This window comes from Myotis myotis, unplaced genomic scaffold (assembly GCF_014108235.1).
Source record: "Myotis myotis isolate mMyoMyo1 unplaced genomic scaffold, mMyoMyo1.p scaffold_m19_p_20, whole genome shotgun sequence".
NCBI classification, from domain to species: Eukaryota; Metazoa; Chordata; class Mammalia; order Chiroptera; family Vespertilionidae; genus Myotis; species Myotis myotis.
Genome location: NW_023416325.1, coordinates 8,267,321 through 8,291,549, shown reverse-complemented (window position 1 = coordinate 8,291,549; position 24,229 = coordinate 8,267,321). Strand labels below are relative to the sequence as shown.

The window sequence follows — 24,229 nt, the reverse complement described above, 5'->3', positions numbered from 1 at the left end:
GCCAAGAGAGAAGGGTTTCACAGTTCATACTTTTCCAGGAGAGCTGAACTTGGCCCAGAAACCTGTTCCCATAAGAGCTCTGGCTGACTGGAGACACAGGGAGATGAGTCCCACGCTGAAGGAAAAGAATACACTGAGATGGACTCGCTGGGTCTGGTGCCAACTCTGGGAGAGAGAAGTCAGAGGGAGCCTCTTCGCAGTAACGCTTCTCCAGGAGCAACGCAGCACCCCCTGGTGGCTGACGGCTGCGAATGTCATTGCAATTTCCTGGAAACGGTGCCACCTGCTGCACGCTCTGGGGCCTGCTGATTTGTCAACCAAACTTCCACAGGTACTTTCAATTTACCTACTTAAAGGAGGCAGTGTTGGGCTTTTGGAAGTGAACTTGTGAAATAAAAAAAGAAAGCGAACGTACAAAATGGTTTGGCTGCAGCCATTAAGCCAGCGGTTCTCAACCTGTGGGTCGCAACCCCCTTTGGCGGTCGAACAACCCTTTCACAGGGGTGGCCTAAGACCATCCTGCATATCAGATATTTACATGACGATTCATAACAGTAGCAACATTACAGTTATGAAGTAGCAATGAAAATAATTTTATGGTTGGGTCACAACATGAGGAACTGTATTTAAAGGGCCAGAAGGTTGAGAACCACTGCATTAAGCCGACCATGCTCTCTTCCCCGTGGGGGCCTGGTGTGCAATGGCTGCAAACAGTTGCATTCTTATGTATTTTTAAGTATTTACTTATTTTTGCAGGTGGATGTCCAGTTATTCTAACATTGTTTCTTGAAAAGATGATCTTTTCAACACTTGTGTTTGTGGATTTATTGATGTTAGCCATTCTGACCGGTGGGAGGTGATATCGCATTGTGGTTTTGTGTGGAGGTTCCTCAAAAATGTAAAACTTGCCGAAACCAGTTTGGCTCAGTGGATAGAGCGTCGGCCTGCGGACTGAAGGGTCCCAGGTTCGATTCCGGTCAAGGGCATGTACCTGGGTTGTGGGCACATCCCCAGTGGGAGATGTGCAGGAGGCAGCTGATCAATGTTTCTCTCTCATCGATGTTTCTAACTCTCTATCTCTTTCCCTTCCTCTCTGTAAAAAATCAATAAAATATATATTTAAAAAAAATGTAAAACTAGAACTACCATATGACTTGACAATTCTGCTTCTGGGTATTTAGCTGAAGAAATCCAAAGTGCTGATTTATATATGCATTCCTATGTTCATTGAAGCATTACTTATAGTGGCCAAAACATGGAAGCAACTTAAGTGTCCATATATAGATGAATGGATAAAAAAGACGTACATAGCCCAGCTGGTGTGGCTCACTGGGTTAGAGCAATTCTCAGGCACCACCTGTGTGTCCTATGATCCAACTCAGTTCTGACACTATCTACCCACTGGTTAAGGGCGCAGTCCTACAAAACTGCCCCCCTTCCCCACGTCAGACACCAACTGCAACTCCAGTTTGTCCCCTGAGCTCTGACCAATTGACTGTAGATCAGGGGTTCCCACAATCCCCTTCTTGGGTTCAATTAATTTGCTATAGTGGCTCATAGACCCAAAGAAACAGGTTACTTACTAGACTACCAATCTTCTATATATATAAAAGGCTAGTATGCAAAGTGTCCCCTTGGGAGTTCGACCAGGAGAAGGGAGTTTGATCACTCATTATGATGTGCGCTGACCACCAGGGGGCAGTGCGGAACATGGCGGGTGAAAAGGGCGCTGAGGGAGTGAGAGAAGGAGGAGGCGGGAAGGTGAGGAGGCAGGGAACCTTATTGGCCCTGATTGCCAGGCAGGCCTAGGGACCCTACCTGTGCACGAATTTTGTGCACTGGGCCTCTAGTTTATTATAAAAGGAACAGCCAGATGGGAAGGGTCTCGCTTCTGTGCCCACTCCAATACCTTCATCTGTTCACCAGCCTGGAAGCTCTCCTACTTGAGTTTTAATGGAGGCTTCAATACAGAGACACATTTTTGTTGTTGTTTGTTTGTTTTTAATATATTTTTATTTCAGAGAGGAAGGGTGAGGGAGTAAGAGATAGAAACATCAATGATGAGAGAGAATCATGGATGGGCCGCCTCCTGTACACCCCACACTGAGGATCCAGCCTGCAACCCAGGCAAGTGCCCTGACTGGGAATTGAACCTTGACCTCCCGGTTCATGGGTCAATGCTCAACCACTGAGGCACACCAGCTGGGCAGAGCCCTGTTTGATTAAACCACTGGCCATTGATGATGAACTCAATCTCCAGCCCTTCTCCCTTCCCTGAGGTGGGGATGGGGGCTGTGATTGAAAGTGCCAACCCTCTAACCAGGTGGTTGGTCCCCCTCAGGCACTTTCCAAAAATCATCTTATTAACATAACGAAAGACACCCTTTTTGCTTCCATCAGAAAATGCCCAGGGTTTTAGGAGCTCTGTGCCACAACTGGATGCAAAAACCAAACACATATTTTTTATTCTAAATCCCAGCATCACAAGACCCCAGACATTTGGTGCAGACTCTGAGGGGGCTCCAGTGATCCCCTGAGATCCGGGGGGACAAGAACCAGTGGCACTGGCGTGTTAACTCGGGATATGTTGCTTCCACAGATCTGTGAAGACATGAGAAAAGTTTAAGTAGAAAGGGGAACTGTGGGGAAGCACCAGACTTGGTTGGAAAGTCTGTAAGGAGAATTCTCCAAAAGGTCGGGGGCCTCTGAGGGGACCTTGCCGAAGGCGGCAGCCCCTACCTTGACTTCTCCAACAAGTCTGAGTCCCCGGGTGTTTTGCTAGAATCTCTATGTTTAGTCTTTAAAGACCCAACCTTGTAGAAGCACATACTTTCTCAAGGATGCTTACCCTGCTGGTTGTATCTAATAGTTAATTTTAGTCCAAGCTGTTGTGCCAGTAAAAGCCAAAGGAGGCAGGCGAGCAAGGCTATTTGGTGGCGATAGGCAAGTAGTCCTTTAGCCTCTCTTTCACAGAAACATATGTCAGAGTAATCGTTCATCCGTCATTCAGGGTCTGCCAGTCAGCCCCAGCAGGGAATTTAAACTTAGTCCCCTCAGAAGCCATCGGCCCCTCTGCTCCACCCCGACACCTTCAAGATTCATCTTTGCCATTTCACAGAGCTGGAAGCTGGGAGGTTGTCCGACCACCTATCACGTTGCAAAAGGTGGTGGTAGGATCTCATTTGACTCAACATGAGGCTCCCACGGACGTGCCTGTCATCCCAGAGAAGGTCCCTAGCAGCTGTCTCCAAGTTCCAAGTGGTAGGAACTACTCTGTAGATAATAAATCAAAACACCATTGGTGCCCCCTCAACACCCACCGTCACTCCCCTCCCCTTCAACCTCTGTCATCCACTTTGCTCCTCTCCTCTCCCTCCAGCTCCAATGAGCTTCCGCAGCCTCCCTCCAACCTACACACAATGCTCCCCATCCTTTCTCCTCCTTCCAATTCCCCACACCAAGACTGAGCACCTGTCAGACACTGTGCTACCTCTGTCTGGGCCGCGGGAACCTCCTGTCTACCCGCTACTTCCTGAGGTCCCGGGCCTCCCGACAGCTGGGTCCTTCCTGGCTCCCCTCCCATCACCAAGCCAAGCCACTGTTCCAAAATAGTCTCCCGGACAATGAGGACAACTGCGCAGTTATTCTGCAGGGTCGGTGTGGCCAAGACTCAGAACAACACAGGAAGGACAATGGGGAGGGGAGGAACGCTGTGGGGGCCGATGAATTCAAAACCTGCGTTTTTCCTAAAGGATGACCAGAGAATGGATGGGCATAAGGCCAAAACCACAGCCAGGGCCCCACAGCTTCCCATCCCTAAGACTGTAAAGACAGAGAAATGGCTTCCCTTAAAATTGCCTTCATTATCCTCACAGGGTGACCAGGATGCTGGGCCTGGGTCACCAAAGGGGACGGCCTATTGGAAGGGCTAGCGCTCTTCAAACTGCAGTCTCTAAAGGGCCCAGAGTGGAGTCCAGTTATACCTGGTGATAAAGACTAACTGGAGCTTTAAACAAACAGGACCAGTTGGGAAGGTCTATGGGAGGAGCTAGGGCCTATGGGAGTTCTCACGCTTGGCATAATCGTGAGAACCCTACACGTAAGAACCCTACAGAAAGGATTCCGTGTTTATAAGAAAGCTCTCTGGCTCCCACTCCCCTTTTCCTTCACTGCTGTTTTCCCGCCTATGAATATGCTCAGCTTTCAGGCAGTGAGCGCTGTGAGTCCTTGGAAAAGGGGAGAGTGTGGGCTCTACAAGGAATCTGAGCTGGGAGATTTTTTTTAATAATTATGGATGGCCGAAACCGGTTTGGCTCAGTGGATAGAGTGTCGGCCTGCGGACTGGAGGGTCCTGGGTTCGGTTCCGGTCGGGGGCATGTACCTGGGTTGTGGGCACATCCCCAGTGGGGGATGTGCAGGAGGCAGCTGATCGATGTTTCTAACTCTCTATCCCTCTCCCTTCCTCTCTGTGAAAAATCAATAAAATATATTTAAAAAAAAATAATTATGGATGGAGGTTAGGAGGCAGGTGATATTCTGTTATCTCAAAAAAAGAAGACTTCGAGTGACCGTTCTCTGCCCTGAGCCTTCCTACTGTGTGTGAGTGGGATAACTTCATTCATGCTAGCACAGTGGTCGGCAAACTGCGGCTCGAGAGTCACATGCGGCTCTTGGGCCCCTTGAGTGTGGCTCTTCCTAAGCCTTAGGAGTACCCTAATTAAGATAATAGCAATGTACCTACCTATATAGTTTAAGTTTAAAAAATTTGGCTCTCAAAAGAAATTTCAATCGTTGTACTGTTGATATTTGGCTCTGTTGACTAATGAGTTTGCCGACCACTGTGCTAGCAGATCCCCTCACGGACACATGCCAAATATTTATGAGCAATTTTATGGGATTCCCATTCTTTTTGCAAGTGACAGAATTAATCTTCCCCTTATTAAAAATAGAAAAGCGAAGCACCAGGGAACGTACATTTTTCTCATTTCAGTTTTGGTCAACATCCCGGAAATTCTGTTTGAGTAACTGAAGTGACCCAACCTATGAACCAGACAGAAACCCTCAACCGTCCACCCAGCAAAGCAGCTGGCTGGGCCTACAGCGCCACCTTGTGTCCACATTGAGGCAGCCACTTTTTAAATACCCCGTCTGTCAAGCTTTCTTCAGCTATTCCGTGTTGGGTATTATGCCTCACTAGAAGGGTAGGTGCCAGGCATACAGACGTGAGTAGACAGTTTTAGAGTTCAAGTTTTCATCACCATCTGGCTTTGGGCAGTTTGTTTTATCTCACTGTGCCTCAGTTTCCTAATCCTGAAAATGAAGATAAAAGTAAGAGAGGGATACAGTTTTTCATATGAAATGTTTGTCAACCTAGTCATCACTCCACACTTGGCAAATACAAAGCATGATCCCTTGAAGAACTGACCATTCTTGTAGGGGAGGCAGACATGTAAACGGGACACAGAGAACATATGATAAATAATGAAATAAAAACAGAAATCCTTTTGTGGGTATTTCATCCACACAACAAACATCAAAGCTAGCATAGGTTGCTCTTACATGTGGCCTCTAGGAATTATGATGTGAGACTTTCATCCCAGTCAAAAGACAAACACAGACTAAAATAATAATTAAGGACCCCCTGGTCCTTTTAGGCATAGGGAGTAAGTTATCTGGCATTATTAACTTTCCAGGCTATACTTCTTCACCCTTAGTCATTACATATTAACATATCACATATAAACATTTCAGAATTTTATTCCATCTATAACAGATATTCACGTGCATTAACTTTAGAGGGTTAATATCAAAGAATATGGTTGACAAGATAATGGCATTAAGCCCAGCTGGTGTGGCTCAGTGAGTGAGTGTCGACCTATGAACCAGGAGGTCACAGTTAAATTCCCAATCAGGGCACATGCCCGGGTTGCAGGCTCGCCCCCCCGTGGGGAGCGTGCAATGATTCTCTCTCATCATTGTTGTTTCTCTCTCTCTCCCCCTCTTCTTTCCTCTCTGAAATCAATAAAATATATATGTTTTAAAAGATAATGGCATTAAAAAATAGCACAGCCATGCCCTGGCCGGTGTTTCTCAGTGGTTAGAGTGTCAGCCCCATCACCAAAGGGTTGCGAGTTCAATTCCCGGACCCAGTTGGGGTGCATTTAGGAGGCAACCAATTCGTCTCCCAGGAGTGATCCCCGCAGCCACTAGACACTACCTACAACCTTCTTTGCAAGCAGCTGCCTCCTCTGGTCAGTTTGTTCTTTCTCTGTTTGCTAATAAATCTGCCTTTCTCTCTCTCCATGGCCATCTCTGCTTCCAACCTGAGCCACAGACCCCCAGCCAAGCCACAGCAGGCGAGTGGGAGCCTCAGACCAGCGCGGGGACTGGAGGCTGCCGCTTGGAGGGTGGCCACTTGGCTCTTTCCTAGCTGCATCCACAAGAGGGAGCTAGGTGCCAGCTTCTCCAGCCACCTGGCAGCCACCAAGACACCTCTTCTGCTCTCTTAGGTGTGGCACCTAAAAAGGTAAAATTTATAATATCTTGCATCCAATCAAAAATTACCAGGCATGCAAGAAAGAGAGAGAGAGAGAGAGAGAGAGAGAGAGAGAGAGAGAGAGAGAGAGAGAACCCCAGAAAAATACCAGCCATGATGAGGAGAAAAAGCAAACATGCAAGCAACCCAGAAATGACACAGATCGTAGAATTAGGGGACAAGTGAGGCAGACAGTAAGAGCAAGGAAAATTCCTGGGTGGATGGAATGGGGAAACTGAGGCAAGATCATTAAGCAAGGCCAAACAATGTGAACAGCTTACAGCCAGCCAGTGAATCGCAAGACCTTATCTCTCCTAACCAAGGACACTTGAGAGCAAATGGTTTCTCCCTCTCCCCGCTAACCAGAGAACACATAGCTGAAATTCCCCTGGTTGGGGACATAGAGGACAGGGACCCAATTAATGCCATTTGTGCCATCCAAATCCAAGGACAGATGAAGTTAGGGAAACAAGTAACAAAAACCAGACTCCATTCAGACCGGACCTGGTCAGTTTGCTCAATGGTTAGAGCATCAGACTTGGGCTCAGCTCTCAGAAGCATACTGCCTCCGTGGGGCCCCATTGGCCCCCGATGGCAAGTTGTGTTAGACCTGTCCTATCACGGTTTTTAAAAAAAAGCCTCATCATTGTCAACAAGACAAGCAATAACAAGAGTTGGAGAGGTTGTGGGGATGTAGACTGGTATAACCACTATGGAAAGCAGTCTGGCGATTCCTCAAAAAATTAAGAATAGAGCTACCATATGACCCAGCAATCCCCCTCCTGTGTATATTCCCAATAAACTCGAAATCATGTAACGCCGGTGGTCTTGATCCGGCATCTAGAAAGGATCAGCAATCTGGAGAAGGGCTGTGCATAAATTAAATAAGAGTCCAGAGACGAAACCTAATTTTGAAAGGCATATGGGGAGTCAGAGAAGACTTAGCTAAAGGAACTAAGTTCTCCTCGTCTCAGGACCCCTTGCTTTTAATTAACACAGTTTGTCCTAAGGCGAGGTAGATATATACATCAAAGGACCAGGTTTTGTATACACAATCCATTGTCAGATTATCAGGTTTTGGAGAAACTGCCTTCGGCTGTTCAGGTGTTTGGCCAGTAGGAGGCAATCGTCTGTAGATTAAGATGCCCTGAGCTGTCTGGCAGCAAGCAACCCATCCCTTTACAGGTTTGGGGAAATGCCTTCAGCCATTCCCAACAGGTGACAACATATGTGACTCAACCCTTGTTGAGTCCCCAAGTTCCATCAACCTTTTGATGAAACTCTTGCAATTATGACATGCTGGAATTGGCTTCTGGCAATCATGTATTCAAAAAGATACATGCACCCCTGTGTTCATTGCAGCGCTATTCACCGTGGCCAAGACATGGAGACCACCAAAGTGTCCTGCGATAGAGAACTGGATAAGGAAGATGTGGTACATATACACACAATGGAATACTACTCAACCACAAGAAAGGATGAAATAGCGACATCTGCAATACAGTGGGGCCTTGACTTACGAGTTTAATTCGTTCCGTGACGGAGCTTGTAACTCAAATTACTCGTATGTCAAATCAACAGTGAATGAGTGAGACATGTGATGCTGGGCTGATGTTGTGGCGTTCGCCGTGACGTTCACTGTGCCAACTGGCGGTGGGGTATCTGAAGCTGGCTCATAACCCGAATTTTAGCTCGAAACTCAAAGCAAAAAATCGGCCGAGAGACAGCTCGTATCTCGAAAAACTCGTTAGTCGGGACACTCGTAAGTCAAGGCCCCACTGTAATATGGATGGACCTGGAGAACATTATGCTTGTGTAATAAGTCAGCCAGAAAAAGCTAAGAACCATATGATTTCACTCACGTGTGGGATATAAAACTGCAACTTGTGAACACAAACAGCAGTGTGGTGGCTGCCAGAGGGAAGCGGGTAGGGGGAGAAGGGAGTCCGAATATAAGGTGACAGGAGAAGACTTGACTTTGGGTGGAGGGCACAGGGTGCAACATGCAGATCTTGTAACATAGAAACCCACACCTGAAACCTATATGTTCATGTTGACCACTGTCACCCTAATAAATTTAATTTTTTAAAAAAGATTTTTTAAAAATAGGCATAAATAGAAATCTAGAATTGATGATGAACAGTTAAATCTCCCACCGTGGTTAGAATTATTTATGTTTTTTTTTCATCTTTCTTGTTGAGGGTGTTACAGATGTCCTTCTTTTGGCCTCCCATTGTCCGCCTCCACCCGATGCCCACCCCACCCCAGGCCTTCGCCACCCTATTGTCTGTGTCCATAGGTAATGCATATATGCGTGGTTAGAATTTTTTTTAATTGCAATGCTGTCTTTTCTCCTTAGGGATCATTGTATCATCCACCCCATTAGTAAAATTCCACAACAACAAAGAAAAAACAGCCTCAAGAAGGAAACTGACTCCAAGTAACTTATTGCGTTCTAATCCAAGCCCATAAAAAGGTAAAGGAATTCAAAAAATCCACCACCCGATAACATAAAATGTACAATGTCTGCCACCCAATCAAATATTACCAGGTATGCAAATAAGTAGGAACACAGCCTATAACCAAGAAAAGAAAAAAAAAAACCTGTCGGTTGATCAATAAAGCAATTCCAAAGAACACAGAGGACAAAATGAAGTATATTTTAACTAAGATTTCACACTTTCGCCTCATCACAGCTTTTAGCAGCAGACGCTGACTCAAACATTACAGAATTAGCGGTTTCCTTTCCCTGAATTTTAGGGCTAATAAATCAAAAAGTCATTAAGAAGAAAGGAAAACAAAAGCTCCACAGATGTCTTATTTCCTCTGCGTTCTCTAATCCTCCAATTTTTAAACCCTGCTTCATTCTTTACTCCTTTCCATTCTTTTTGTATTCTTTCTCTTTCGTAACTAATTCAAAAATAGTTCAAAAACAAAATTTCAAAAAACATACCTAAACTAATGTATGCATGTCCACCATGAAAGGGAGGTTTCTGTTTTGTCATTTTCGCTTTAGGTCTCTTGAATAATAGAATAAATGGGTAATATGCGGCTCTGTGCCAAGCACGGTAAGTGCCGTGGAAGTATGTATATATTCTCACGTAAAATACACACATTTTCATTATTCCAGCAACCCTACCTGGTAGATGTTATCATCAGTTCCATTTCACAGATGAAGAGATTGAGGCACACAGAGGTTCAGAAGCTTGCCCTCAAGTCATGCGGTTAATAACTGGCAGATTGGACCCTAGCTGGTTTGGCTTGGTGGATAGAGTGTCCGCCTGTGGACTGGAAGGTCCTGGGTTCAATTCCGGTCAAGGGCACATACCTGGTTGCAGGCTCCTCCCCGGCCCGGGCCCTGGTCAGGGCTCGTGCAGGAGAAACCAATGGATGTGCTTCTCTCACATGGATATTTCTCTCTGTCTTTCCCTCTCCCTCCCCCTCTCTCTAAAAATCAATGGGAGAATATCCTAGGGTGAGGATTAAAAACAAAACGACAACAAATAACTGGCAGGTTGGGGTTTGAATTCAGGTAGTCTACCACCAGAGCCTGTGATTTCAATGTCTGTGCTGTAGTGCCTCTAACTAACACACAGGCTATTTTTTTTTTTAAATAAAACCACACAGATGTACCTGCGGTAGATCCCTTCCATTCTTTCCCCTCCCTACCTCACCAAGCAGCCACTCATCTGAAGATGCAGACAGTTCTCTACTGGATTTCCCCCTCTCCTCCCCCCACCTTTGGGTCTCAGATGAAGACGTCTGAGTAAATCATATTGCCCAGTTTTTAGCATCCAATCAATCTGCATTCCCCTCTTATTTTTTGCAAATGAATGTACATATACATACCTTTCTATACCCTTTCTCTATCCCCACTCCTTCATTTCCACATTGTTCACCTCCACAGTTAGCTGGTCGAATGTGCTTTATATGTATCCTATATATTAAAAGGCTAATATGCAAATTGTCCCCTCAACCGGGAGTTTGGCCAGGGGGTGGGGCCAGCCCACCAACCTCCCTCAGCCCCTCCCCCCAGCCAGCCTGGCCTGATCGGCCCCTCTCAGGGTGGGCTGGCCTGACCCCACCTGTGCACAAATTCGTGCACTGGGCCTCTAGTTTTTTAATATACTTTTATTGATTTCAGAGAAGAAGGGAGAGAGAGAGATACCCTTTGGATCTGCTGCTTGTGAAGTAATTGGATCCTGTTCTGATGTTGCCTGAAGGTGGCCACTGGGTGTGTTAGTTCTGGGGCCTCTTGGGAGGGACTCTGGTAGAGGCCAGAGTCATACACGGCCTATGACTGGCCCTGGGCAACCTGTTCGGAGCTACGAAGTGGCCCACAGTTTGTGACTGCCTCCACTGGGCCTGGGTGTACGCAGGAAGGACCAAGCTGTGCACCAAGGCTGAATTTTACCAGCACCAGGCCCACAGGCAAGTCAGCAGAAGTCCCGAGGACCCCAACATCTGCTTCCGTCTGCCCCCTTCCCCCCCGCCCCCGCCCCCTCCAGCTGCCTGATAGCTCAGTCACTGAAAGAGCCTCTGGCGGTACTTGAGGTGCAGGAGGTGGGTTCTCAGTGAGCCACCAGATAGGGGTGGGTGGTATTCACCAAATAAATGCAGGTTCAAACTCAGTGCCAGTGCTGGGTCTGAGGCCACTCAGCCAATGTCCCAGGGTGTTCCAAGTCCATCTGTCACCTGCTGGGTGCCTATAGGCCTTTGGTGGGGTGGGGCCCCAGGGAGTCATCAGGGAGAGGCCAGCAGGGTTTACGAGGCCCACACTGACCAAGATTTGGCCATGTGACGGGATGGCTCTGCCTCAGGCGGGCATCCACGGGAAAAAATAGCCCCAATCCTAGCGCCACACAACTTAGTCTCTTCAAGATTCTGCCAGCAGCCTGTTCTCCACAGGGCAGGGCCGCTGGGGTCAGGAGGGTGGGGCAGGGGATGTCCTGTGAGGGGGCGTTGCCAGATTGCTGGTCAGGCTTCGGGGAAGGTGGGAGGAGTGGCCCCCGCCCCAGAGTCACACAGCCACTCAGTGTGTCCTGGAATCTGACCAGACTTTGCCAGGGTGGGGCCCTCTGGAGTGGAGAGGGTGGGGTCACCTGGAGCCCAGAGGGGTGGCTAGCGGATCTCCCATGAGGGGGATGCACCAGTTGGGTTCACAGCGGGGATATCTCTCGCCTCCCAAGGCCACACCACTCAGTCAGTGACACCCCCTGAGTCTGCCCAGACCTCTACACCCTGCCCCAAGCAGCTGACTCCTCAGCATGGCACGATCCCTGCAGGGTGGGGCACAGAGCGTACAGAGGGTGTTGCTGTTGCTTTTCCAGGATGATGTTGTAAGGAGGGGAGTGCTCCACCTAAGAAAGATGGCGCCTGTGGAGCACTCAGCTCTCTCCCTAGACCAGGGGTGGGCAAACTTTTTGACTCGAGGGCCACAATGGGTTCTTAAACTGGACAGGACGGCCGGAACAAAAGCATGGATGGAGTGTTTGTGTGAACTAATATAAATTCAAAGTAAACATCATTACATAAACGGGTACGGCCTTTTTTTTCAATAGTTTTATTCATTTCAAACAGGCCGGATCCGGCCCGCGGGCCGTAGTTTGCCCACGGCTGCCCTAGAGCCACAAGCCCTGGTCTCTCCTCAAGTGACTCCAGTCTGCTCTGCCCTCCCTCCCCTGGAGCCCAGGGTGAGTGACTGACTGCAAAGGAGATTTTTGTGTGTGGGCCTTTTAAGAGGACACCTGTGTCTCCAGCAGACTCTTGTCTCTCCCTGGAAGATAGAATCCCCACAGATTTTCTCAGCCAAATGGGGACTTCTCCCCAGCTCTGGTCCTCTGGAGTGGGGAGCCTGGCATGGGCTTGAGACCTCAGACTTCTCAGGGGGAACCTCTGCAGCTGGAGTATCCCCACTGGAGCTCATGGGAGTGGGGCCAGTCTCGGAAACCAGTCTCAATGTGGCTTCTTCTGTAAGTTTTAGGTTAGTTTTCAGTTGGTTATTCAGGTTGATGGTTCTATATTTTAGTTGTAATTCCAGTTTGGTCATGGGAGGAGGTGAGTGTAGCAGCCACCTAGTCTGCCGCATCCTGGATCTCTACCACTTTCTTTCAAATACACAAAAGAAACTATAAAACTATTATTCCCTGGCATTTTGAGATCTTGCTTCCTGGCAGTTGTCTTCAGTTTTGACTCAAATAAACTCTAATAAAAATTCAAAAGCCCGGCCAGTGTGGCTCAGTGGTTGAGCATCACCTACTAGTATGAACCTGGAGGTCACAGTTCGATTCCCAGTCGGGGCGCATGCCTGGGTTGTGGGCTTGATCCTCAGTGTGGGGTGTGCAGGAGGCAGCCGATCAATGATTCTCTCTCACCATTGATGTTTCTCTCTCTCTTTCCCTCCCCCTTCCTCTCTGAAATCAATAAAAAAAATATATTAAAGGCAGGTTTCTAGGTAACTCACCGTTTTTAAAAAAATATTGTAGACTTTATAATCATGTGTACCTAGGCTATACAAAATATATAAAACAACATGAAATTTAATCAAGCATAAGAGAAATGATGCAATCAAGAAAAGGTAAACACTAGATGTTGGAGGCTGCTGCTGGGGTAACACGCTTGCTGATTTACCGTGAAATTTTTGATAAACAGAAAGAGTACAGTCTAACAGAACAATAATAAATCTAGTATAGTAAATACCTAATCCAATCACGGTTGTTTATCACCATTATCAAGGATTATGTACTATACATAATTGCACGTGCTTTACTTTTATACAACCAGCAGCCCAGTAGGTTTGTTTACACCAGCATCACCACAGATACGGGAGTGATGCAGTGTGCTGTGCTGTTGAAATGGCGATAATGTCACTAGGTGACAGGAATTTTTCAGCTCCATTATCATCTTATGGGGTCACCATTGTATATGTAGTCCATCATCAACTGAAACATCAATATGCATGACTATATTAGTAGTTCATTCATTTATGTTGTAAAATAGTATTTCATTTTATAGCTAAACTAGAGGCCCGGTGCACAGGTAGGGTCCCTAGGCCTGGCCGCCAATCAGGGCCGATCAGGGCCTTCCTTCACCTGGCTGCCAGCTGCCAGCCAGCCGAGGCCTTCCTTCATTCTATGCCACCCCCGGATGGTCAGCACATGTCATAGCAAGCAGTCGAACTCCTGGTCAGTGGAACTCCTGAGGGGACAATTTGCATGTTAGCCTTTTATTATATAGGATGTACCGCATTTTGGTGGTCTACTCACCAGTTGATGGATATTTGAATTGTTTCCAGTTTTGAATATTATGTATAATGCTACTACAAACATTTACATATAAGTTTTTGCATGAACATGTTTTCATTTCACTTGGATATATATACCCAGGAGTGAAATTGCTGAGTCATATAATAAGTTTCTTTAACTTTTTACGATGCTGTCGAATAGTAACCCAAAGTGGCAATACCACTTTACAGTTCCATAAGCAATAGATGAAGGATTCATTTTATTCACGTCCACCCCAGTTCTTAATATTTTCTGTATTTCTTATTATACTCATGCTAGTGGGTGCCTTGGTATCTCGTTATGGTTTAAGTTACATTTTTTTAATATTAATTGTGTTAACCATCTTTTCATGGGATTTTTAAATATTCATATGGTTTTTTAGTGAAGTATCTATTCAAATAGTTTGCCCATTTTTAATCAGGCCTCTGATTAATTGAGTTATAAGACTTCATTGTAACTCCAGCCACAAGACCTCTATCAGATCTATAACCTGGAAATAGTTTCTCCTAGTCTGTGGCTTGACTTGTCATTTTATCAATGTCTCTTTTGAGATTTTAAATTTTGATGATGTCCAACTTATCAGATTTTTCTTTCATCAACCATGCTGTTGATGTAGATAGCATATAGGGTCCTCTCTGGTCTGCCCTGTGCAGACATGTGGAAACTTATCCAGACCTTTTGACTGTCTCCTATTCCAGATCTTCCTGTTAAATTGTTGGCAGTCTCCCACTTGTCCCAGCCAGGACTACCAGCGGAGTCACTGGTTTTACCTGTTTGTTTGTCACCGAGATCACAATTATTACTTACAGCGCTGCTGGGCGTGGGTTTTTCCAGCTCACTCCAAGTCAAGTGAGACCCCTCTGGCAGTGAAGCTGTGCGTTCTCACAGCCTGAACACCTGGTAGTGCCTCCCACAAACTTTGGAAGAAATGGAAACAATCCCAGGAGGATCACCACAGAACCTACTGTTTTTACCAAGTCCAGTGTCTCATTAATAACCCCTTCTAACTTGGTCATCCGCCCCTTTGGTCAATTCCCAGAGCCCTTAAATAGCTGTTTTTGACAATTTAGTCCAGTTTCATCATTGATCTGGGGGAGAAAATGTTCGGGGAAGTGGGGTTGAAGGACTCTGCACATGAGACTGCCTCTCCCAACAAAAACAAAACTAGGTTGTTTGGGGGTGTTGCTGAGGCACCAACTCACCAGTTTAAAAATCAGTAAGTAAAGAAAAAGAGTTAGGCATTTATCCTGCCTTTTGGTATGAACTCTGTATCAGGGAAATCAGATTCCTTTAGGGCAGTGGTTCTCAACCTTCTGGTCCTTTAAATATAGTTCCTCATGTTGTGACCCAACCATAAAATTATTTTCCTTGCTACTTCATAACTGTAATGTTGCTACTGTTATGAATCGTAATGTAAATATCTGATATGCAGGATGGTCTTAGGCGACCCCTGTGAAAGGGTCGTTCGACCGCCAAAGGGGTCTCGACCCACAAGTTGAGAACCGCTGCTTGAGGGGATGAAGGTGAGTACGTGTAGACATGGTCTAGCTAATAAATGCATAATGAATGATAGAAAGTCACCATTGGCAATTTCTAATGAAATAACTAATTCAGGTAATGATCGTTAATATATAAACTTAACAAAATATGCCCAAGACTTCTATAGTGAACCCTATAAGACAATACTGAGAGAATTTAAAGAAGACCTCTGTAAAAAAGGTCTATGTTCATATACTGTGTTGACTCAGTCTATCATCATTTAATTCTCCCCAAATTGATCTATAGATTCAATGCAATCTCAGTCAATCACTGGCAGATTGTGTGTATGTGTGTGTGTGTGTGTGTGTGTAAAACAATAAGCTTTTTAAAAATGAATATGAAAATGCAAAAAAGGATCAGAATAGCTAAGACAAATTTGAAAAACAAAGCTGAAGGATTTACCTTATCAGATATCAAGGCTTACAGTGTCACAATCTAACAGCCTGGTTTGGCCAGTCAAAGGGCCTCCAGGGCACAGAGGCTGACAGTGAACTATCACAGGCTGAATGCCAAGGCCGTGCCCTTCGCCCCTGAGGTGCCAGACATCATCTCCATCACTGAGATAGTGACAGCCTACCCTGGAGATTGGCATATCTGCCATCAATCTGGCTAATGCTTATTTCTCACTCCACTTGCAGGAGGAAGAGGAGGACCACGTTGCATTCACTTGGACCGACCTGCAGTAGACTTCCAATAGGCTTCCGCAGGCACACCTCGACCCCCTGGCAATCTGCCACCAGTGGGCAGGGCTTGGCCTCCCACCAGTCCAGGTCACCACAGGCGTTTTGGTCATCCTTCGTATCAGTGACACCCTGATAGTAGGGCCCACCGAAAACCAGGTGGAGGGGGTGCTTGCTGCAGTTAGTCACCAGGACTAGTGACAGTTGGCCTCTAAACCCAGATAAAGCCCAGGGCCCAGCACAGCAGGTGCCATTCCTAAGGGCCACTAGGGCAGGAAGCCAATGAAGCAGCCCAGATTCGGTAAAGCAAAAAATGCTTGCCCCTGGCGGCACTGGAGACAGCATGTATACCTGTGAGTGGTCTTTTGCCCCCACTAGTTTAGGTGACCCCCAGGTACCAATTTTCAAAAATGAAAGAATAAAGACAGACTAAAAGTTAAAAAAAAAAAAAAAAAAGGCAGAAAACAAGTGTCAGCATGGATGTGAAGAAACTGGAATCCTTGGGCACCGCTGGTGGGAATGTAAAATGGTGCCGCTGCTGTGTAAACAGAGTGGCAGCCCAGCGGGCGTGGCTCAGTGGTTGAGTGTTGACCTATGAACTCGGAGGTCAAGGTTCAATTCTGGGTCAGGGCACATGCCCAGATTTCGGGCTCGATGCCTCAGTGGGGAATGCAGGAGGCAGCCAATCAGTGATGCTCATCATTAATGTTTCTCTTCCTCTCCCTCTCTCTTCCTCTCTGAAATCAATGAAAATATATTTTTTTAAAAATACAAAGAAAACAGCGTGGCAGTTCCTCAAACACTTAAACATAGAATTGATGCAGCAATTCCATCAAAGAACTGAAAGCACAAATTCAAACAGATATTAGTAGGCAAAGGTTCATAGAAACATCATTTTCAACAGCCAAAGGTGGAAACAAACTACATGTTTATCAACAGATGAATGGATAAACAACCCGTAGTATACACATGCATTGAATCTTATTCAGCCTTAAAAACAAATGAAATTTTGATACATGGGTGAACCACGAAGACATTTTGCTAAGTGAATTAAGCCAAATACAAAAGAACAAATTCTGTCCAGCTGGTGTAGTTCAGTGGTTGGGTTCAACCTATGAACCAAAAGGTTATGGTTGTGTTCCTGGTCAGGGTTGTAGGCTCGATCCTCAGTGGGGGGCATGCAGGAGGCAGCTGATCAATGATTCTCTCTCATCATTGATGTTTCTATCTCTCTCCCTCTCCCTTCCTCTCTGAAATCAATAAAAATCTATTAAAAAAACAAATACTGTATAATTTCATGTACAGGAAACAGCTTGAGTAATCAAATTTACGGAGACAATGTAGAACAGTGCTTATCAGGGGCTACGGAAGCAAGAAATGGGCAGTTATTACTAAAAGGGTTTACAGTTTCAATATAGGATGATGGATAAGTTCTGGAGATAGAGGTGATGGTTGCATAATAATGTGAATGTACTTAATGCCACTGTATAATGTAAAATTATTAAAATGGTAATTTTATGTTACATATATTTTACCACACACACACTACTCTGCAAGCTTTTGAACTTTAATAATACGTCATGACTATTTTTCCTGGTCAGCAAATATAAATCTAATTCATCCTTTTTAATAACTACACAATATATTATAGAAAGGGCACGCTATACTATATTTAACTACTCCCATATTGACAAACATTTGCTGTTATAAATAGTGCTGCAGTCAAAATCTTTAAGGTTCTTATGATGTACTAGGAATCTCCAAACTGTGATTAGTGGGCAAAGTAAACAGTATATTTAGATCTTCCTCTAAGCCATTTTTTGTTTTTATTTGTTCCTGGTATAAAACTAAGGGCAAGATGTCCTACCATTTGGCTGCATATACAAAAAATCTCAAATAGCTGTGACTTATACAGGATATAATTGTATGGGCATTTCAGGACTGGTGTGGAAACTAGTGTTGAAACTTCTGCATGAGATCATCCAAGGATCCAGCCTTTTTTATCCTCTTACGCCACCCTGCATTTTCGTGGTCCAAGATGGCTCATTGTGATGTCCACGTTCCATTGAGCAGCAGAGAGAGAAGATGGGCACACCTACCTCAGGACTCTACCTAAAAGTTGCCTGTTCCACTTCCACTAATAGCCTATTGTCCTGAATTGAGTCATGTAATCCATCCTAGCTAAAAAGGAAGACTGGGAAAAATCCCACTCATTCCAGGTGGCCATGTGCCCCATTAATACCATCATGGCCAAGAGAGACTAGATACTGAGCAATTCTCTGATAAACTATGCCAAAAGAATGGTCAATTGTGTCAGCAATATTTATAAAATAAACCATTTTCCATTGAATTAAAATGCCATCCTCTGGTTTATTAAGGCCCACATACAATTGGAACTGTTTCTAGACACTATTATATTAAAATAGCTTTATAATAGTTGTTAGCTGTTCTTATTGTATTAATTTATAGTTGTTGATATATTAGTAATTTTATCTTTTGTTAACTGTTTGATTTGCTATTTGATTTACATTATTTTTACAGATCAAGTTCAAGATGATCAACCTGTTTTGTAAAAACTGGTTTGTTCTGGCACTTGGATATTATAATTTGAGGCAGAGATCATTTTCCTAATTCTGACTTTTCTTTTATCTTTTTACTTATTTCAGAGAGGAAGGAAGAGGGAGAGAGAGAGATAAATATTAATGATAAGAGAGAATCATTGATCAGCTGCCTCCTGCACACCCCCTAATGGGGATTGAGCCCACAACCCAGGCATGTACCCTGACTGGGAATTGAACCGTGACCTCCTGGTTCATAGATGGATGCTCAACCACTGAGCCACACCAGCCAGGCTAGTTCCAATTTTTCAATGTTAAGAAGCATCTCTTCCCACCATAACTACAACTAAGAGGTCACACATTTGTTCATCATCAGAGCCTTAGAGGAAGAGAAAACCTCACTAAATAGAAAGCCTGACCATAGCAGAGATCTGATGACAAGGAACAGGATGTCCCAGGGTAACAGGCGTCCAAGACGCCACCTTGTCATCCATTTGAAAAACAATGGGTGTGAGCAAGTCCCACGATGATGGGAAATGAGAGAGGTGCTCTCCCAGCTCTGGCTCTGGCGCATTATCCATCTGAAGTGTGTGGCTCCATCAGCCTTTAACTGGTTTCAGTGCCTCTCTGCCATTATCTCCTTCCACCAGGCTTCATTTCCTCTTATTTATTTATTTATTTGTTTATTTATTTAGAGTGTGTTTATTAAAGCCAGGGACAGTGGAACAAGGAAAGACTTAGGATAGAAGACGCAACAGAAGAGAGATAAGGCAGGGCTGCTCTGGCTCTCTGGAAACGTTATGGGAGAGAAGTGAGCCAAGGCGGGGCTGCTGTCAGCTCCCTGGAGAGGCCGAGAAAAGGGGGCCCTGGAGACAGGTTCAGGGGGGTTAGTTAGCCCAGGACAAGCTACCCCTGACCATTGCTCCCCTGGTTGCAGGTCTCCTGGGGTTCCTCAGAGTTTAGAAGATGCACCCATGTGGGGGAAGTAAAAGGGGAGGGGGAAAATGCAGGCGTGCTAGGGGCGGGGGTGCACCCACTCTCTTAGAGAGGAGATTTGCTCAGATTTATGCCTTATCCTCAAAAGTGCCTTCCTTTGTAGAAAAGGAAAGTTATTGGATCAAAAGAAGCTGTATTTGGGAGCCTTCCCTTCCACCCAGCTAGTGTGTATCCTTTGCCTTTTAAACCTAAATGCAGCATCTCTTCCAGGAAGACTTTCTTGGTTTCCTGCGCCCTCGACAATGGATAAGCTGGAAGGTGTTTTAGCGATCTCAGCCCTGGCTTCCTCTGGTCACCGCCACGCTTGTCAATCTCGCAGCTGGAGGGTCCGGTCCATGGGCACCCACTGCGACCAACTGTGACCTCCTAGGACAGTGGTCAGCAAACTGCGGCCCCTTGAGTGTGGCTCTTCCACAAAATACCACGTGCGGGCGCGCACGTACAGTGCGATTGAAACTTCGTGGCCACACTCAAGGGGCCAAAGAGCCGCATGTGGCTCGCGAGCCGAAGTTTGCCGACCACTGTCCTAGGAAGCAAAGTCATGGCAGAGCCTGGGAGGCGGCCAGGACTGGGATATTTAAACGAGGCAAACGGCCTGCGTTTGACCTGCTTGGGACACCTGGCAGCACTCCTCCCAGATTCCCATGGCTAGCTGAGATGGAGCCTGGGCTCTTGCATTCTTCCACCTGCCACAGGGATTGATGAGCAAAAAGGTGGGAAATTCAACTCAGCCAACCCTTAAGGCACAGATGAGAACACTGAGGCCACCTGATGCAACAACGAAAATTAGCATTTCTTAGTAGGAAGCTGCTCTTTCAGGGCAAGGACTTTTTCTCCGTCGCAGCTCTAACCCCAGCACCCAGAACTGTGCCTGCCTAGTAGTGGCAGATTTGAGGGGGTGGGGGGAGGGAGGGAAGGAGGGAAGGAAGGAAGGAAGGAAGGAAGGAAGGAAGGAAGGAAGGAAGGAAGGAAGGAAGGAAGGAAGGAAGGAAGGCAGGCAGGCCAGGGAGGGAGGGAGGGAGGGAGGAAGGAAGGAAGGAAGGAAGGAAGGAAGGAAGGAAGGAAGGAAGGAAGGAAGGAAGGAAGGAAGGAAGGAAGGGAGGGAGGGAGGGAGGAAGCTTGGTGTGGCTGCACCCAGCTGAAACTACCAGGCTGGCTTGGTCCAGGATGTGACACATTCCCCTGAGCACAGCCTCTCTCCCAGGCCCGGCCGCCGCCTCCCGGGCTCTGTCATTGCTTTGCATCCCAGGAGGTCACAGTTGCTCGCAGCGCTGCCCATGGACCGGACCCCGTGGAGCGCACCTCTGAGGAGTGTCGGGGCGGGGAACACGGCAGGTAGAGGTCAGGGGCGGGGAGGAAAGCGAGGACTTGGAGAAGGAAGGACCGGCACGTGAACGGGGGCGGGGAGGGGCGGGCGGGGGCGGGGAGTGCGGGCCAGAAAGAGCCCGGCGCCGGCGGGAGGGGCTCGCACCTGCTCCTCGGCGGCAGCGCGCCAGCGGGTCGCTCGGGCACTCAGCTCAGGTGAGAGGCCCGCCGTGGGCAGGGCTCGGACAGGGAGGGGGTTTGCAGGGGAGGGTGCTCGGACGGGGAGGGGGCTCAGACGGGGAGGGTGCTCGGACGGGGAGGGGGCTCGGACGGGGAGGGGGTTCGGACGGGGAGGGGGCTCAGACGGGGAGGGGGCTCGGACGGGGAGGGGGGGTTCGGGAAACGGGAGGGGGCTCAGAACGGGAGGGGGCTCAGAACGGGGAGGAGGCTCGACGCGGTGGGGGGTTCGATGGGGAAGGGGCTCAGACGGGGAGAGGGTTCGGACGGGGAGAGGGCTCAGACGGGGAGAGGGTCGGACGGGGAGGGGGCTCGGACGCAGAGGGCGCTCAGACGGAGAAGGGGCTCGAAAGGGAGGGGGCTCGGAGGGGGCTTGGATGGCGAGGTGCTCGGACGGGGTTGGGGGCGGGGGCTCGGACGGGGGAGGGGGCTCGATGGGGAGCGGCCTCGGACGTTGCCGAAGTGGGAAAAGCTGGAAGGCGCACGGTTGGGGACGCTCCCCCCACCCCAGCGCTCCTCTGCCCTGGCCTGCGGCGCTGGGATGAATTTGCTGGGTTGCCCGCGTTGCCCGGGAGAGGAGCTGGGAGTGCGAAGCCCTGCCGTCCATCCCACCCCCCACACACACACCTAACCCCCACCCCGCGGGTTAGAGACGCCAGGGCGACTGGTGCCTGGCGCAGAGGCCGGAGCTGCTTTCGTGGCTCGACGGGACGGTGGGCTGAGCAGTCCCACTGTCACTTCTCGGGGCGCCCGTCCACAGACCCACCAACCAGGTTCTGCCCTGAAGCCAGGAATCTAATCAGAGGCGATTGACTGATTGGTCGATTGATTGATTAATTGATTGATAACGTCTCCGGAGCCTTTATTCCGCTTCCGCTAGTAGCCAGGTGAGTAGAAACGGAGCCAGGAGCCAGGGGTGCCATTAGCGCTGGGTGGAGAGGTTTACAGAACGTAGACACAGGTTTGGGTGACCCTGTCTGGGTCTAGAGGAGATAGGACCCGCCCAAATGCAGGAAACACTTGTGTTTCAGTAAGGAAACCTGTGGCTTTATGAAAAGTTAGCCACGAGCCTCTTGTAAACGTCCCAGAAGCAAGCATTTCCTTCCCATTCTCTCCCACCTGCCCCCCAGTTCCTACCATGGCCCCCCTCTTCCTCGTCCCTTTGCCCCACTGCCCCACCCATCACTCCTCGGCTCATAAAGTGGCTGAGGAACTGTCCCTGTACGTTTACATTCACTTTGGTAGGGAGTGTGGCTTCCTGTTCAGAAGAAATGAATCCTGATAGAGAGATGAGGCCGGGCGCTTCCGAGGACCGGGGTCCTCCATGACCCCGCGTTGTGGGCTTGGTGATGACGGGCAGGTGGAATTTTAGGTGGGATTTCTCCAGTGTGGCCCCTTGGTTTCCCGGGGAGAGCGCCTCCCAGAGGCGTGGTGAGGCGTGGTTTCTGCTTGTGCGTTATTTGTTTGGGTATCTGGGGAGCCAAGCATACAATCTCCTTTATTAAGGAGCTTTGATTTCCTCTGACTTCTTCCGTGCGAGGTGGACACAGCACCGCCGGTGACAGCTCCTGGGTGCATTCATCCTTCTATCCCGTGGGCTCCTCCCTCGCCCACCTGGCGGCCGTGGGCTGTGATGGCCACGGAGAAGCTGTTGATTTCACGTTCTGCACGTTATTCTATTTGGCGTCTCCCCCCCCCTCCCCCCCGTGTGACATTGGTTGTGCCTCTTGCCTAATCTCGGCAAACAGCACTTGGAGATCGTTGGGATTTGGCAAGGGCTGGGGAGGAAACGTAAAGAGAAAGACCTGCTTTCTTTTCTCCCGCCACCTTCGGGTTAACCTCGGCTGCTGCGCTTAATTGGTCAAAGTACAGGTGCTCCTAGGTCGGCTATAATGGAAGCGTTATCGCTTGTCCTCAAACATCTCTGCTGCTTGATAAGGGCAGTTTTACCCGACGTGGAGCCACTCCCATAGCCAAAGTTCCTGCTGTTGTGAAACTTTGTATAATTGTGGGTAAGAGAACTAAAGTCACTCCTGTGTCATCAACTAATGACTGCATATGGAGACAGAGTTCGTATCGATGTTTTTTTTTCTATAGACGGGTCATAAAACAAAAACCAGATTATTCACAGCATGATACAATGCTGCGTGTGAGCCATCGGGGACCACGGGTCGGGAATCCCCGCACTGTGTTTGAACTGAGCTTTCCTTCTAGCCACCCACCCTCTCCCCCACACCGTCACGGGGGCTCAAGCAAGTAGGCGATTTGCACTGTAGCTGGTTTTGCTTCTCGTGTCTGTCCTCTTGTGTGAAAATAGAATGGGTCGCCAGGGAGAAGGACACTCAAAAGATCCATCAGCCTTGGGTGATGACGGATTAAACTGAAGCTATCAAAGCGCACACGCGTGTTTCCCTGGCAGGATTTAGATATTTAAGCCATTTTCAGTGTCTTGTGGGTATCACATCCAAGGAGGCTTTACAGAGAACAAGATGGTTTCCACAAGCAGCCCTGTGAGGGCAGAGGAATAGCTGATTTCATAAATAAGGACATTGAAACTTCGAGATACAGAGAATCTGGCTTGGGCTTATCCATCTGATAGGTGGCACCTAGGATGCAAAGCAGAGCTCTCCCAAATATCACAGCCTGTCCAGGGTGGTGTGTGTGTGTGGGGGGGGGGGACGGGGGGGGGAGGAGTTGTGATTCGTCTTTCCTGAACATGTATTTAATATATTCTCTGACTTGAACTCTTAGACTATAAATTTAGAGACATTCTCGTTTGGTGTATGTCATGCCCATCATTTTGTCAATGCCATCACAATGTATTTTAGAGCTGAGGACAGCCTCCAAGATGGTCAAGCTCAATGTTCTTGTTTTCCAAAGGAAAAAAAAAAAGGTGGATTCAGGAAAAATTGAGCAAGTGTGTCATGTTGCTTCCCCAAATCTACTTTGCTGAAGAATTACGGCTCAAACCTAGGTCTCCTGGTGTTCAGACCCCTGTTCTTTCTGGCATGGGGTCCCTTGAGGATTCCCTAGATACATAAGTCGGCTGGTTTAGTTTGATTGACGCTATTGCTTTGGGGGGAAGGGGAGTAGTCT

General features: G+C 47.6%; 1 protein-coding gene, 1 long non-coding RNA gene and 1 other non-coding gene across 4 annotated transcripts in view; all 3 read left to right on the top strand.

Annotated features, from left to right (window-relative positions):
- Positions 1-652: 652 nt before the first annotated feature.
- On the top strand, positions 653-742 carry LOC118678684. The gene has a single exon (XR_004974972.1). It is a non-coding gene; the product is annotated as a small nucleolar RNA SNORA70 (small nucleolar RNA).
- Positions 743-12,187: 11,445 nt separating this feature from the next.
- On the top strand, positions 12,188-16,493 carry LOC118678481. The gene is made up of 2 exons (XR_004974908.1): positions 12,188-12,228; positions 15,996-16,493. It is a non-coding gene; the product is annotated as an uncharacterized LOC118678481 (long non-coding RNA).
- A 4,351-nt stretch (positions 16,494-20,844) lies between these two features.
- The window catches only part of TMEM45B (transmembrane protein 45B), a 29,673-nt gene continuing 26,288 nt past the window's right edge, over positions 20,845-24,229 (top strand). The window contains exon 1 of one of the 2 annotated variants that reach the window (XM_036353372.1): positions 20,845-20,926. The gene's annotated coding sequence lies outside the window, so the exon portion shown is untranslated. Of the gene's footprint in view, positions 20,927-21,024; positions 21,113-24,229 lie in introns of those variants that run through there. The other variant, XM_036353370.1, reaches the window with a different exon arrangement.